This window comes from Salvelinus sp. IW2-2015, linkage group LG1 (assembly GCF_002910315.2).
Source record: "Salvelinus sp. IW2-2015 linkage group LG1, ASM291031v2, whole genome shotgun sequence".
Lineage (NCBI taxonomy): Eukaryota > Metazoa > Chordata > Actinopteri > Salmoniformes > Salmonidae > Salvelinus > Salvelinus sp. IW2-2015.
The window spans coordinates 17752144-17764830 of NC_036838.1; the positions used below are offsets into that span (position 1 = coordinate 17752144).

The 12687-nt window shown below is 39.9% G+C and overlaps 1 long non-coding RNA gene across 1 annotated transcript; it reads left to right on the forward strand.

Annotated features, from left to right (window-relative positions):
- The first annotated feature begins 12286 nt into the window (after nucleotides 1-12286).
- LOC139028235 (uncharacterized) lies at nucleotides 12287-12687 on the forward strand. Its single transcript, XR_011480423.1, has 3 exons — nucleotides 12287-12350; nucleotides 12478-12535; nucleotides 12614-12687. It is a non-coding gene; the product is annotated as an uncharacterized lncRNA (long non-coding RNA).

Genomic DNA, 12687 nt, shown 5'->3' on the forward strand with positions numbered 1-12687 from the left:
ATGTCACTATAATGACATTTTGGTAAAGTAAGAAGTTTGACTCAATCTTGAACTCTACAACAGTGATTTTGTTTTCGATTATAAGAGGCATTGCATTCGTACCGATTCCTCTATTGAAATCATTATGAAACATGACAGTTTGTATAACCTCCCTGTTGTCATGGAAAGTCAAGAAGCTCGTAATGTCTGAATTTGCGGCCAGCCACAAATATCATCGGCTAGGTAACATTCATTGATTGTGAAGGCAGGGCTCTGGGAAATGCTGTGTTAATCTGTTCTGAGTTCCCTGTCTGACATAAACCCATCCCATTCTACTGGTAAAGGTCAAACAAGCTGTTGCGAAACTAGCTAGCTGGTTTCAATTTCCTGCAACAGACAACAATCCACCTCTTTCCAATGATGAGAAATTAAGGGGTAGAACTTTGTATATTTTAATCAGTTTCACTGCCACATGCATTAGTAACAAAATGTTATGAGGCTGGTTTCCAGACACAAATTCAATGGAAGAGTTAGGAAGGTTTAATCAGTGTCCGGAAAACCAGACCATGGCATGTCTAGCTTGAAGATCAAACTTTTACGACTTTCAAGAAATAGGTCGTCAGGAAACTCGTGAAGTTTGTGTCAACCTGACATTTCCTCATGTTGTAAATACTAGCCATTACAAAGTTAATACGCCRGTTCTACTGTGTATATTTTTCCTGCGTTTCGTAACTATGCCACATATGAAAGGGGCAATTTGTGGCGGAGCGGCCTGCCTCTGTCCTCCGGCCTTGTCGTTTTGTGTTAGATTTTATTTAATTGTTTATTTCAAGGCCAATCAAGAGCCAAATGGATTCTAAAATTAGATAGTGATGAGTCATTTTGTGAAATCATCTTGTAGAGGTTACCTGACTCTAAAGAGCAGTAATTGCCATTGAAGCCCATTAAATGGGATTGGGGCTGAAACCACAGACCAAAGTGTTGTCATGTTGTTTCACATGCTTTTAGGCCTTAATAAAATGCGGTTTGTAAACGTGGTTTTGCCCTTGTAAGTGAACAAAAGCTTTGAGTTCATTAAGTGATGTGATTATTTCTCACAATGCGTTTTTTTAATCTAGTAGCTAACGTGATGGTTGTGTAAGTATAAGTACTGTATAAGCATAACTATAAGTACAGGCATACAGTCACTAAGCAATATCATTTGTCATGACAAATCAGTGTAGAGTATATTGTAAAAAGTCGACCAAAGTCATGCCATTTCTTACCAACTCAGTGCATATCAAACAAAAAATGTTCTACAAATTCTTTGCCAGCTTCATCTGAACACAAAACAACACTTTTCATGTGAAATATGTTCCCATCATACATTCGAAGCATTATGAATGTGAGTAGGCAGCATTTCATTCGTTTTAATTTCCAGAGAAAATAAACATGCAAGAACCTGTCCACTTAYACATGGATATGCTGAGAGAGAGAGAGGACTTGTTGTCTCTTAGTATGTCATGGAGGAAGTCATTTCTCTGTACCACCATAGGTTTCAGATGTGGTCTAAGAGCTCATACTGAGGGAAAAAAAGGTGTTTTGAGAGAAATGCGTTCGGGAGGGAGAGTCCCCTCAAAGAGACAAGTAATATAAACTCACACAGAGAGCTATGGTGTGGGAGACAAGAACCAGTTTCAGAAAGTTTGAAGTTTCCATTAGCAATGAAAGACCACTAAATGCATGGCTGCAYGGCTGATGCTCATATCTGAACATTGTATTTGTCAAGGTCGGGGTATAAAAGTACATTGACATTACTTCTAGCCATGTCAGTCAATGCGTTCCACATAATGTTGGTTGATCCATTAGTGGTTATTTATTTCAAAGTATAGAATTTGATTTTTTCTTTATTTTAAATTGTACCAACTAATTGAGGTTCGGCAACTGCATAACCAGGCTAAATTACTCATTGTACATCACTTTGGATTACCTGCTAAATCACCAATGAGGAAAGAAGAGACAAATAAGAACCTTCAACATGAAAAAACAATATACCAAGGAATGACCTTTTTCTCATGGCCGTTGAACATAGTCATTCATATTTTTACAGTGCAGCAGACAGATCTTTCTTTTTACAGTATAATGAAATGGAAAAATGGGGCTGGACATATTCAAGTCTTAACCGCAACCCTTTCAGTAATAATGAGAGTGAGAAAAGTAGTGCATAAGTGAAAACACTGATAAATTATGGATGATTAGAAAAGCTTTTAAAAGCTTTATGGGGGTGATTCAAATGGCTAGATAAAGAAAGAGAACGTGAAGTGCAGTCGTTGGATAAACACAGAAAATTACATTTGACATAAAAACCAGATTGAACAGGTGAACGAACCAATATGATACATCTTGTGTACATCACTATTCATCAAAACATCAACAGTATGTATAGGTCATACCATGGTTTTATGAGAGACATGGCTCTTTTGTGCTTATCAAGGCAACTAATATGTCCTTAAAATGTATAATTTTAAAAATAATGTATTTTTATCTATTTTGGTATTTGTCAACCTTTGATCTCCACACCCACTCCGATAACCGTCATTCTGAGTACRATCTAAAAGATGACAGGTCTCTCTCTCATCGTGATGCTGAATGCAACTGAAACAATGGAATGAAACAGACTGAAACACAAGCAATTCTGCAACGGGTTTGTGTGTGTTGGAGTTCGTCCCAACGATGCCTCTATGATGATGCATCTACAGTATAYTGTGTCACAGTCATAATTGATCAATTTATTATTAATCTTACTCAGGGAGACAATTTCCAGCTCACTGATGTGGAAAGTAATCCTCTATTCTATGCTGACTGTCTGATTATGACCCCAATGCAATGTAATACGGAGCACAGTATTGTTTCAGTGAGAGATATGACATTGGAACATTTGAGTATTTCTTTAGAACAATGGACGTGGGCTCCTGTGTTTTAAACTGTGCCTCCCGGAGAAGTCAGAATCATGCATGTTTTCACCTCTGAAGTGATTCCACCTGATTTATATGACAAGCCTTTAACCCTGTATGTGCCTGCCCCTCACCAGAACATGCCCAAGGGCATAAAGGACCAAATCKGATTCTCTGTCTTTGACGGCTTCAACTAGAATGTGCTCCCACAAATCAAATGTAGTTATGTCCCTGTTTGGGGACAAGGACCAATAACCAAAGGTCAAAAGGGTTGTATGGGATATTGTGTTCTGTTGTACCGTCTATATAGACAAGATCTAGACATGCTTATTGCATGAGCTACGCCATCCATTAGGTAACTGAAATTCAATATTTGGAAATTAGCCTATCAATTGATAGGTTATCTATTACATCAAATGGCCACATCAAGACAACWTTACCAACCCTGGTTTATGTGTCCAACAAAATAACTAACCTTTTTTAACAGAGGTATTCATTCTATTCTGAAGAAAATAATGCAACTCATCATGTTAACACAAAAAGGACTGCATGATAACATTTTTGATATTGCAGATTGTTGACATGCTCTGTTGTCTTTTTYTATATTCTTAGAAGATAGTCTACTCTTTTCTGCAGCAGTCCATCTTACTATACACTGCCCTGTGTGGTCTTATGGTATGATGTGGACAAACCATAACGGAGTCTCTACCTGCAGTGAGCGCTCGTCTCCTTTTGACTATTGGTTTGTGTGTGCATGGCGCCATCTGMTGGTTACAAATGATGTTACAGGTTGATTTCTACTGACGTTCAAACCAGCTACATAATAGGACAAAGTCATCTCTATTTTACATTATATTTGGTTTAAAAAAGTGGAGGGTATTAAAGAGAGAAGCATGTCCATTAGAATGTTTATATAAGGAGGACAACATCACCAAGCAAATCTAACTCTGAGATGGCTGATTAGTAAAGAGCATTTTGATGTATTCCCCACAAAGGTTGAATCAAATCACAACATCTGACCTTTATTGCATAGATCAGAATGCCATGCAAACTGTACCAGGACTATGAAATTGGGGGAAACTGCATGGGGCCTGTTTATGTGTTCAAACCAACATACTTAATCATCTTGTTATTATTTTAACTGTAGTTCTATTTAATTGTAATATAGAATAGAACTTGACTGTCCATCAGAGTTACGATGCATTTACTCTATTTCAGAGCTCCTCACTCGGTGCAAAGAGTMAATTTAATATTTTCCTGAATATTCTCTGGTTGTTGGAGTTCCACCTGCAACGGGAAACAGGCGTTTATAAGACACTGGTGCCATCTAAATTGAGAATGAAGGATGTATAGCCAAGTAAAGGTTGGTTGAAAATGAGTTTACCGTGCTGTCAATAGCACATCGGATCCACCTCCAGCACAAGCTAGTTTAGCTATGAGGTTTGAGCCTGCTTGGTTATATTGTTTCTGACACTCTTCAAACACATGGAATACATTTAAAACAAAGGACATTACTGCAGTGGCATACATTTAAAGAATCCATTTAATTGTAAAATTCGAATAAACAAACACTGATAGTCTGATACAGCTAAACAAATTTCCCCTCTCAACACTGGACCACTCCACAAACATTTTAAAATAGCGTGGTCCCAAACTGGTTGCTAAAGTTGGTTTCCCTGCTCCGATTTTTCTGACGCATCACAGATCTAACGCCTGGTTAGGTATTTTAAGTCTCAGCTAACCACATCGTATGTTATAGCAATCTGGTGCCCGACGCCACAGTCGATGAGGTGGCACGCAACCATTTATCGATGCGTGCAATGTCTGAGCAGGGGTATACGACCATGAATTTGCACATTAACAACACAGCACAGACTACACTTGACCTCTGGGACATGTTTTCATCTGAACACGTATGAACAGGGGTAAACCCACTTATTATGGTCGCACAGGAAACATGAACTAAAACTATAGTTCGTACGCTGTTACGCTATTGTTTTCAGGTCAAATACAGGCTATGTTCCAATTATCTCTTAAAAAGTGTTCACTGATTTGAAAGGAAATTACTGTTATAAGTAATATGCTGGATATTCCCTCTAGCCAGGGGTTGAATTATTAAAACCTCAAGCTATAGGGGGGACCGGGGGCATGCTCCCCCGGGGAGATGTTTTTGGTGTCTTTTGTCAAAGCAGCTGTTAATTGGTCAATTCTGAGGACTCCTGGGAGGCTTAGGCCTATGACCAGGATGGAATAAATCAAGAAATATCACAAGTCAGGTGTATTYAGTATGCTTTGAACATCGAACGAACAATGAAAACTTGACGACTTTAAGCACTGACAGGACAAAACGAGATAATTAAGCCAAGGGGCATTTCTATAGCCTTTTCTCTTTTTTTATGAATTACAATCAACATTGTCCAGGACATACATACAGTGCTTTATTTGAGCTGGATCCTGCCCGGAACAGTATCCAGCACCTCTCAGTTTTGGACTGTTGCGTGCCGGAACCGATTTTGCAGGATCCGGTACCTCTCATGGCATAACAAATACATTTCTCATTTTGCAATGTAAAAATTTGAATAAAAGCGATCAGTTAATTAAGTTGCCTCCTCGTTAATCCTCCTGCCCAAATGTCATGTGAAAACATACATTTTCAGCCCGCGCCTGATATTCTGATATTTAATTCGGGTTGGGCCAGCCAGGGCTCAGGTTTGTGCAACATTGTGTTTGTGCCTAGTGATCGTTCATATTGTTACAGGCTTTGATTTGTCTATTTATGTTTTGAGGTTTGACTTTTGACACGTATAGCTCGTTAGCACGTAGGACGAACCGATTAGTGTCACCTCATTAGTCAGTATGTGTTACACCTGTGCTGGTTGTCATCTCATTAGTGGGAAGGTGTTTCACCTGTGCTGGCCCAGGTGCTATTTAATAGTGGCTGGCCCAATGTTTGWGTTGTCTTGATAGATGCGGAGGGTTAACACCTTTAGTTGGCTCTCCCTATTTAGATTTGTATACAAACAATCCTTTATCTGATTTCCCTGATTCTGTTTTGCTCCACCTTTTTGGTTTGCTTCCTGTCTTTATGTTTGGTGTGGGTTTTTCTTTTGTTTGCCTCTTCTTGGGCAAATTWAGTGGGCACTCATGGTGGGTGTCTTTTGGGTTCCTGTTGCTGTTGCTAGTCAACTTTCAGTGGACACCACCATGAGTGTCTTTTAGAACCCCTCCTAAAACCCCACCTGTTTCATTTTGKTTKTTGTCAGTGACTCGTTGTTGGTTCCCCCTCCTGTTTGAGCGACATCATTTGGTTTTCTGTAGCCGTTGCTGTGGTGAGAAGTGCGCCTGTATTTCTCACAGAACTATAATGAACAAAAATATAAACGCAAAATTAAACAATTTTAATGAKCTTTCTGAGTTACAGTTCATAGAAGGAAATCAGTCAATTGAAATAAATGTATTTGGCCTTTATGGATTTCACATGACTGGGCAGGGGCGCAGCCATGAGTGGGCCTGGCAGGGCACTGGCCCACCCACTTGGCAGCAAGGCCCACCCACTGGGGAGCCAGGCCCAGCCAATCAGAAGGAGATTTTCCCCACAGAAGGGCTTTATTACAGACAGAAATACTCCTCCGTTTCATCAGCTGTCCGGGTAGCTGGTCTCAGACGATCCCACAGGTGAAGAAGCCAGATGTGGAGGTCCTGTGGAGGCGGCTTATGGTAGAAAAATTAACATTACTTTATCTGGCAAAAGCTCTGTTGGACATTAATTCAGTCAGCATGCCAATTGCACGCTCTCTCAAAACTTGAGTGAAGTTCCACCATCTGATCGTATTTTTTTTCTTCATTTAGATATTTAAACCTACAAGTTAATTGCATTTATTTCAAAGTTTTCAAGAAGTAAAATTAATAGTCTCCATAGGCTCAAATGCATAAACATATTGACAGTTTACAAAACGAAAATATACATATTAAAGCCGCACAATACAGGCTTTCAATGCAGAACAAGGAGGACTTCAAATGCCGGCATCAAACGGAAAGTGTAGCTGGCGCGTAACAGCTTTGCAATGGAAATCTCACCTAAGGGGCATCCACACCAACGACCACACATATATTGACAAATTATACATAGACTAACTATAAAATGTGGGTGAACATCTACACTGGAGGACGGTTTATAATTCTACAGTAGCCTACAGGCCTACACCTGTCAAACAACTGATCAATGCATTCTACTGCACGCTGTAGGCTATATGCCTATTAATAAGGTGGTAACACACAATAGTGTTATCAGGCACAGAAGGGTGGTGGCACCTTAATTAGGGATGATGCCATTCCATTTACTTTGTTCCGGCCATTATTATGTGCCGTCCTCCCCTCAGCAGCCTCCACTGCTATCAGGGTAGGCTATGTTTATTGACATAGTGCTGCAGATACAACTGAAAATAATACTAAGCTGTACATGTAATGAAGTGATTTTAAAATGTACAATTGTTGTGAAGTCRTTTGGATTTTATCCAAATGTGTCTTCATCCAATCACTGTGATCACATTCTTGAATGATAATGACCAAATCATTGTCATATGATTAAAGAGACAGGGTTAGCGCAAATTCCAGGAGTGGGGATGGTGAAATCAGCTGTTCAAGAAGCTGTTCAAGAAGCTGTCAATGATGGGGCATCAGCTCAAATCAGCTAGTCAACTCAGCCAGGGAAACACAAACATTATCGGTTTTCACACCATCCATTAATGTGACATAGCTACCTGCCATCAATTCTTCCCTCAGAGAGGAGGCCATCCCAAAACGTTAATATTGCATTTTGTCTTTGTTGTTCATCAACTGGATTGAACAAAAATTTTGGACAGTTAGTTGGCAACCTTAGGTTCTCTAGAAACCTTAAGATGTTATCTTTTTTGATAATATATAGATCTAAAAAAAAACGCTGGCTACGTTTTTTGCGTGTTTCTTTGGGGGGGTTAAAATCTGTCTTCATGCACCATTGAGCTGCATTCAGTAGGCCACCTCACTATTCTCAATTTCATATTGTCTTTACATGTAATATTATAGGCCTATGTGTGTTATTAGATTTGATAGTCTACAGTAKGCCATAGTTTAGGTGTAACGTACAGCTGCATTTCGGACACACTTGACACTTGTATGTCATAGTGGAGACCAATAGCCTATCTTGTGTTATTAAAGATGTCCTCCAGCGATTTTTGACTTTTACTGCGAAAGAGTACCACACTATGAGTCATAATACCTATTAAACCTAGCAGTCAAACAAGGAAGTGGTTCCAATRATTTTTCCACCATTCATTTTTCCCATAAGGGATTTTAGAAACACTTAAAATAAGGGCTGTGTTTTGTGTAAGCTTACCCTGACGTGACRTTTTGATAACCATTTAATTCTCTCKAGGACAAGGTGACTTTTAYKAGTGCATTCGGAAAGTATTCAGACCCCTTCCCTTTTTCCACATTTTCTTATATTACAGCCTTATTATTAAATGGATTAAATWWAAAAAATGTCCTAATCAATCTACACACAATAGCCCATTATGACAAAGCGAAAACAAGGTTTCTAGAAATTGTATCACATTGATTAAAAAGCAGAAATACCTTATTTTTCTAAGTATTCATACCCTTTGCTATGAGACTCGAAACTGAGCTCAGGTGCATCCTGTTTCCATTGATCATCCTTGAGCTGTTTCTACAACTTGATTGGAGTCCACTTGTGGTAAATTCAATTGATTGGACATGATTTGGAAAGGCACACACCTGTCTATATAAGGTCCCACAGTTGACAGTGCATGTCAGAGCAAAAACCAAGCCATGAGGTTCTAAGGAATTGTCTGTAGAGCTCCGAGACAGGATTGTGTCGAGGCACAGATCTGGGGAAGGGTACCAAAACATTTCTGCAGCATTGAAGGTCCCCAAGATCACAATGGCCTCCATCATTCTTAAATGGAAGAAGTTTGTTACCACCAAGTCTCTTCCTAGAGCTGGCCGTCCGGCCAAACTGAGCAATCGGGGGAGAAGAAACAAGTTTCTCTGGTCTGATGGAACCAATAAATTGGCAACATTTCTTTAAAATGACAATTCTGTGAACTTTCTTGTGCAAGTTTTAGATTGACACAATACTTGTTAGCAAAGCTGTCAGCTAGAGATGATGTGCAGGAGCTTGCAGGGATTTGTAGTCTTGCATGATGTCTACTTTGACGCTAATTAGCATCAATCAGGCCTTTATGGTAGAGTGGCCAGACGGAAGCCACTCCTCAGTAAAAGGCACATGACAGCCCGCTTGGAGTTTGCCAAAAGGTACCTAAATGACTCTCAGACCATGAGAAACAAGATTCTCTGGTCTGAGGAAACCAAGATTGAACTCTTTGCCCTGAATGCCAAGTGTCACGTCTGTAGGAAACCTGGCACCATCCCTTCGGTGAAGCATGGTGGTGGGAGCATCATGYTGTGGGGATGTTTTTCAGCGGCAGGGACTTGGAGACTAGTCAGGATCGAGTGAAAGATGAACGGAGCAAAGTGCAGAGAGATCCTTGATGAAAACCTGCTCCAGAGTGAAGGTTCACCTTCCATCAGGACAACGRCCCTAAGCACAAAGCCAAGACAACGCAGGAGTGGCTTCAGGACAAGTCTTTGAATGTCCTTGAKTGGCCCAGCCGGAGCCCGGACTTGAACCCGACATGAAAATAGCTGTGCAGCGACAGTCCCCATCAAATCTGACAGATATTGAGAGGATCTGCAGAGAAGAATGGGAGAAACTCCCCAAATACAGGTATGCCAAGCTTGTTGTGTCATACCCAAGAAGACTCGAGGCTATAATCTCTGCGAAAAGTGCTTCAACAAAGTATTGAGTAAAGGGTCTGAATACAGTACTTATGTGATATTTCAGTTTTTGTTTTGTCATTAAGGGGTATTGTGTGTAGATTGAGGGGCAAAAAAACGATTTAATTAATTTCAAAATAGGGCTGTAACGTAACAAAATGTGGAAAAAGTCAAGGGGTCTGAATACTTTCCGAATGCACTGTACATTGTTACACTTGTTGGTTAGCTAGCTAGCGAATTTTTTGCCATATTATTACATATGTAAAACCAGTCAAAAYACMTCAAAACAAGACATGGTATCAARCACAAGATAAAACTAGCTGAAACAAGCCACATGGCAGCTTCTTGTCATTGTTGTTAGCTATCTGGCTATCCAGAATCACAACAACACATGGACTTCTGCCCCATTGAAGCGTGTGCATTGTTTTCATGTAGTTGCCAGTTAACCCGTCYATAGAGGARCAATAGAGAACAAAAGAAGACAGGCCCACCCCCCCACTTGTTCTATGTCATGACTTACCTGGACCACCTACTGAGATGTGCCTTTTGTTAAGTAAATCAGATGTTAAATGAGCGGAAAAGGAGACTGAAGTGCAACTTTGAAGGGGCAATCAGCAGTTGCTGAGTTGCTTATCTATTTTTGGCCTTCTGAATTAATTAAATGAACCCACTGATTCTTGACGAATATAACTTATAAATGTCATGAGCTTAACTCAACTGTCATACCCCATCAGAACTCAAAATATAAGCTTATCTTGCTCCAATGTTTGTAAACAAAGTAAATGTCCACAAGCAGTATATAGCCTCAAAACATGGTTAAAACTATCATTTTGATATCATGAATGGTCCTTGCATCCATAGTTGGTTTGAGAGTGGTTACATTTCTCCAGCCCCAGTAAAGTACACACCCTAAAGGGTAAAAAACAAACATATTTTGAGATAAAAAGTGATTTTTAGACCAGGGTTTCCCAAACTCMCAGGACCGTGATTTCATCGGCCTCCCTCTTACTTGAGTAACAATAGAGGAGCAATAGAGAACTTGTGCTATGTCATGACTACCTATTGAGATGTTCCTTTTGCTAAGTAAATCAAGTGTTAGATGAGGTGAAAAGGAGACTGGAGTGACACTTTAAGCTATATAAAACAACAGTGGTTGATGTGTATGGATGCATTTCAGATACATGTTTGTACATTTGAATGTTGCAGTAATAGGACCTAGGTCTACAGTAGCAATAGGACATTTATCAATACAATTAATGCTTTAGGGTTTGAGCGAGCAAGAGAGGAGGATTTTGAAAGCAGGCCCTGGTCCGAAATGGCCAGATTGCCCCCACATGGAGAGAGAGAGAACTGTGGGTTTCCACTGAATCCATCTATAGTAAATCAAGATGCTAATTTGAAACAAAAGTGTGACCAAATTAAGATCCTACAGTGTAGCCCAATCACAAAGTACAGCCTACAGTCAGGAATGCACAGCAAATAGGCTATAAAATCAGCTGATGTTGAGTTGCAGTTGTCTGAACAGCATCCCAAACAGGCCTTTTGCAATGCTTCAAATACAATCACRGGAAAAGCACAGGTTGGAAAGCAAATGGCTCTTGCTGAAAAGAGAAGACTCAATTTGAGCACTCTAGCCAATGTCTCCTCCAATGCAATGCTTTTAGATTTGTGGGAAGTAGTAAATGAGTATCTAAGGCCCAATCCCAAATCAACCTCTAGACCCTACGCCTTGCCCTATATACACTTTTGGAGATCTGAGATGATTTGATGGGTCTGCGCAATATGGCAAAACTTCCACCCAGCCTATCAGATGGTAAGTTGTAAATATTACCATATTGATTGCACCTGTCAAATCTCCACAAGTGCATAGGGGTCGATTTAGGATGACTATCATAGGGAGATTTTCATTTGGAAAAAAGTCAGTTCTCTCCTTGACTCCTCCGTCCTCTCTCCTCCGTGACCCAGAAACCGATAAGTGGTTAAGGGGTCGAGGAGAGTGTCAATTCGTTAGTAGGCCGAATGAAGGGGTCTGCTCCCCTCCTCGATTACCTACTTCGGTAGAGGAAGCACATGAGCATCCTTGCGATGGTAAGAACAGAAGTGTTTTAATACCCATCACACCCCCTTTGAATCAGCTGTTTTTTTCTCAAAGGAGAAAAGCATGCAGACATTTAACCATGTGAGTCCCAACGTTGCAAAAATACAACATTTCCTAAATTGCACCCTGTACAGGTCCTAAACCAAAAAACACTACATAGTTCATCTCCTAGAACCACATGTATCTTTTAGGCTGTGTTTACACAGGCAGGGGTGGGGGGGTATTATTATTATTATCATTATTTACTAGTATTATTATTGTTGTTATCAGAACTATCAAACTTAACAACCTACTCTTTCTTAACTTACAGTACGCTCTGTACATTGCAATGGAAGCACACTGTGATTTCACTGAGGTATGTATAAATTATAAAAGTCTCATCAYTAGTGGATATAAGGTTTTTTTGGGATACCCATCCGATTGTGTGATTTTTCTTTTTCAAAGGAAAACATCCCGCAATTTAGGCGATGGTGGTGCCTAGTTCTCCTGCAGAACTTTCCCATGCCGTAAGTCTTGAACATWWTTTTTTTTWAATCATTTGCATCCTTAAAATCACTTGTTTCACTGTGGCCAGACTGACCCGAATATATTTTCATATTGAATGTATGTAATGTATGTCATTCACTCACAAAGGTCTGAAGAAGAGAGATTGAAAGATCGAAAAAGGCGGCGAAAACAAAACACACTACAGGTAGGAGGCATCAWATGATGAGTGGTATGGTYTTAAMCCAATGTTTAAATGACTTAACCCCCCTCCAATATATTTCAGGATGATGTAGAAGACGCTTCCCCCCAAGAAGACACAGAATGTCACATCAGCCTCCAGCTCTGCAGGATCAGGTA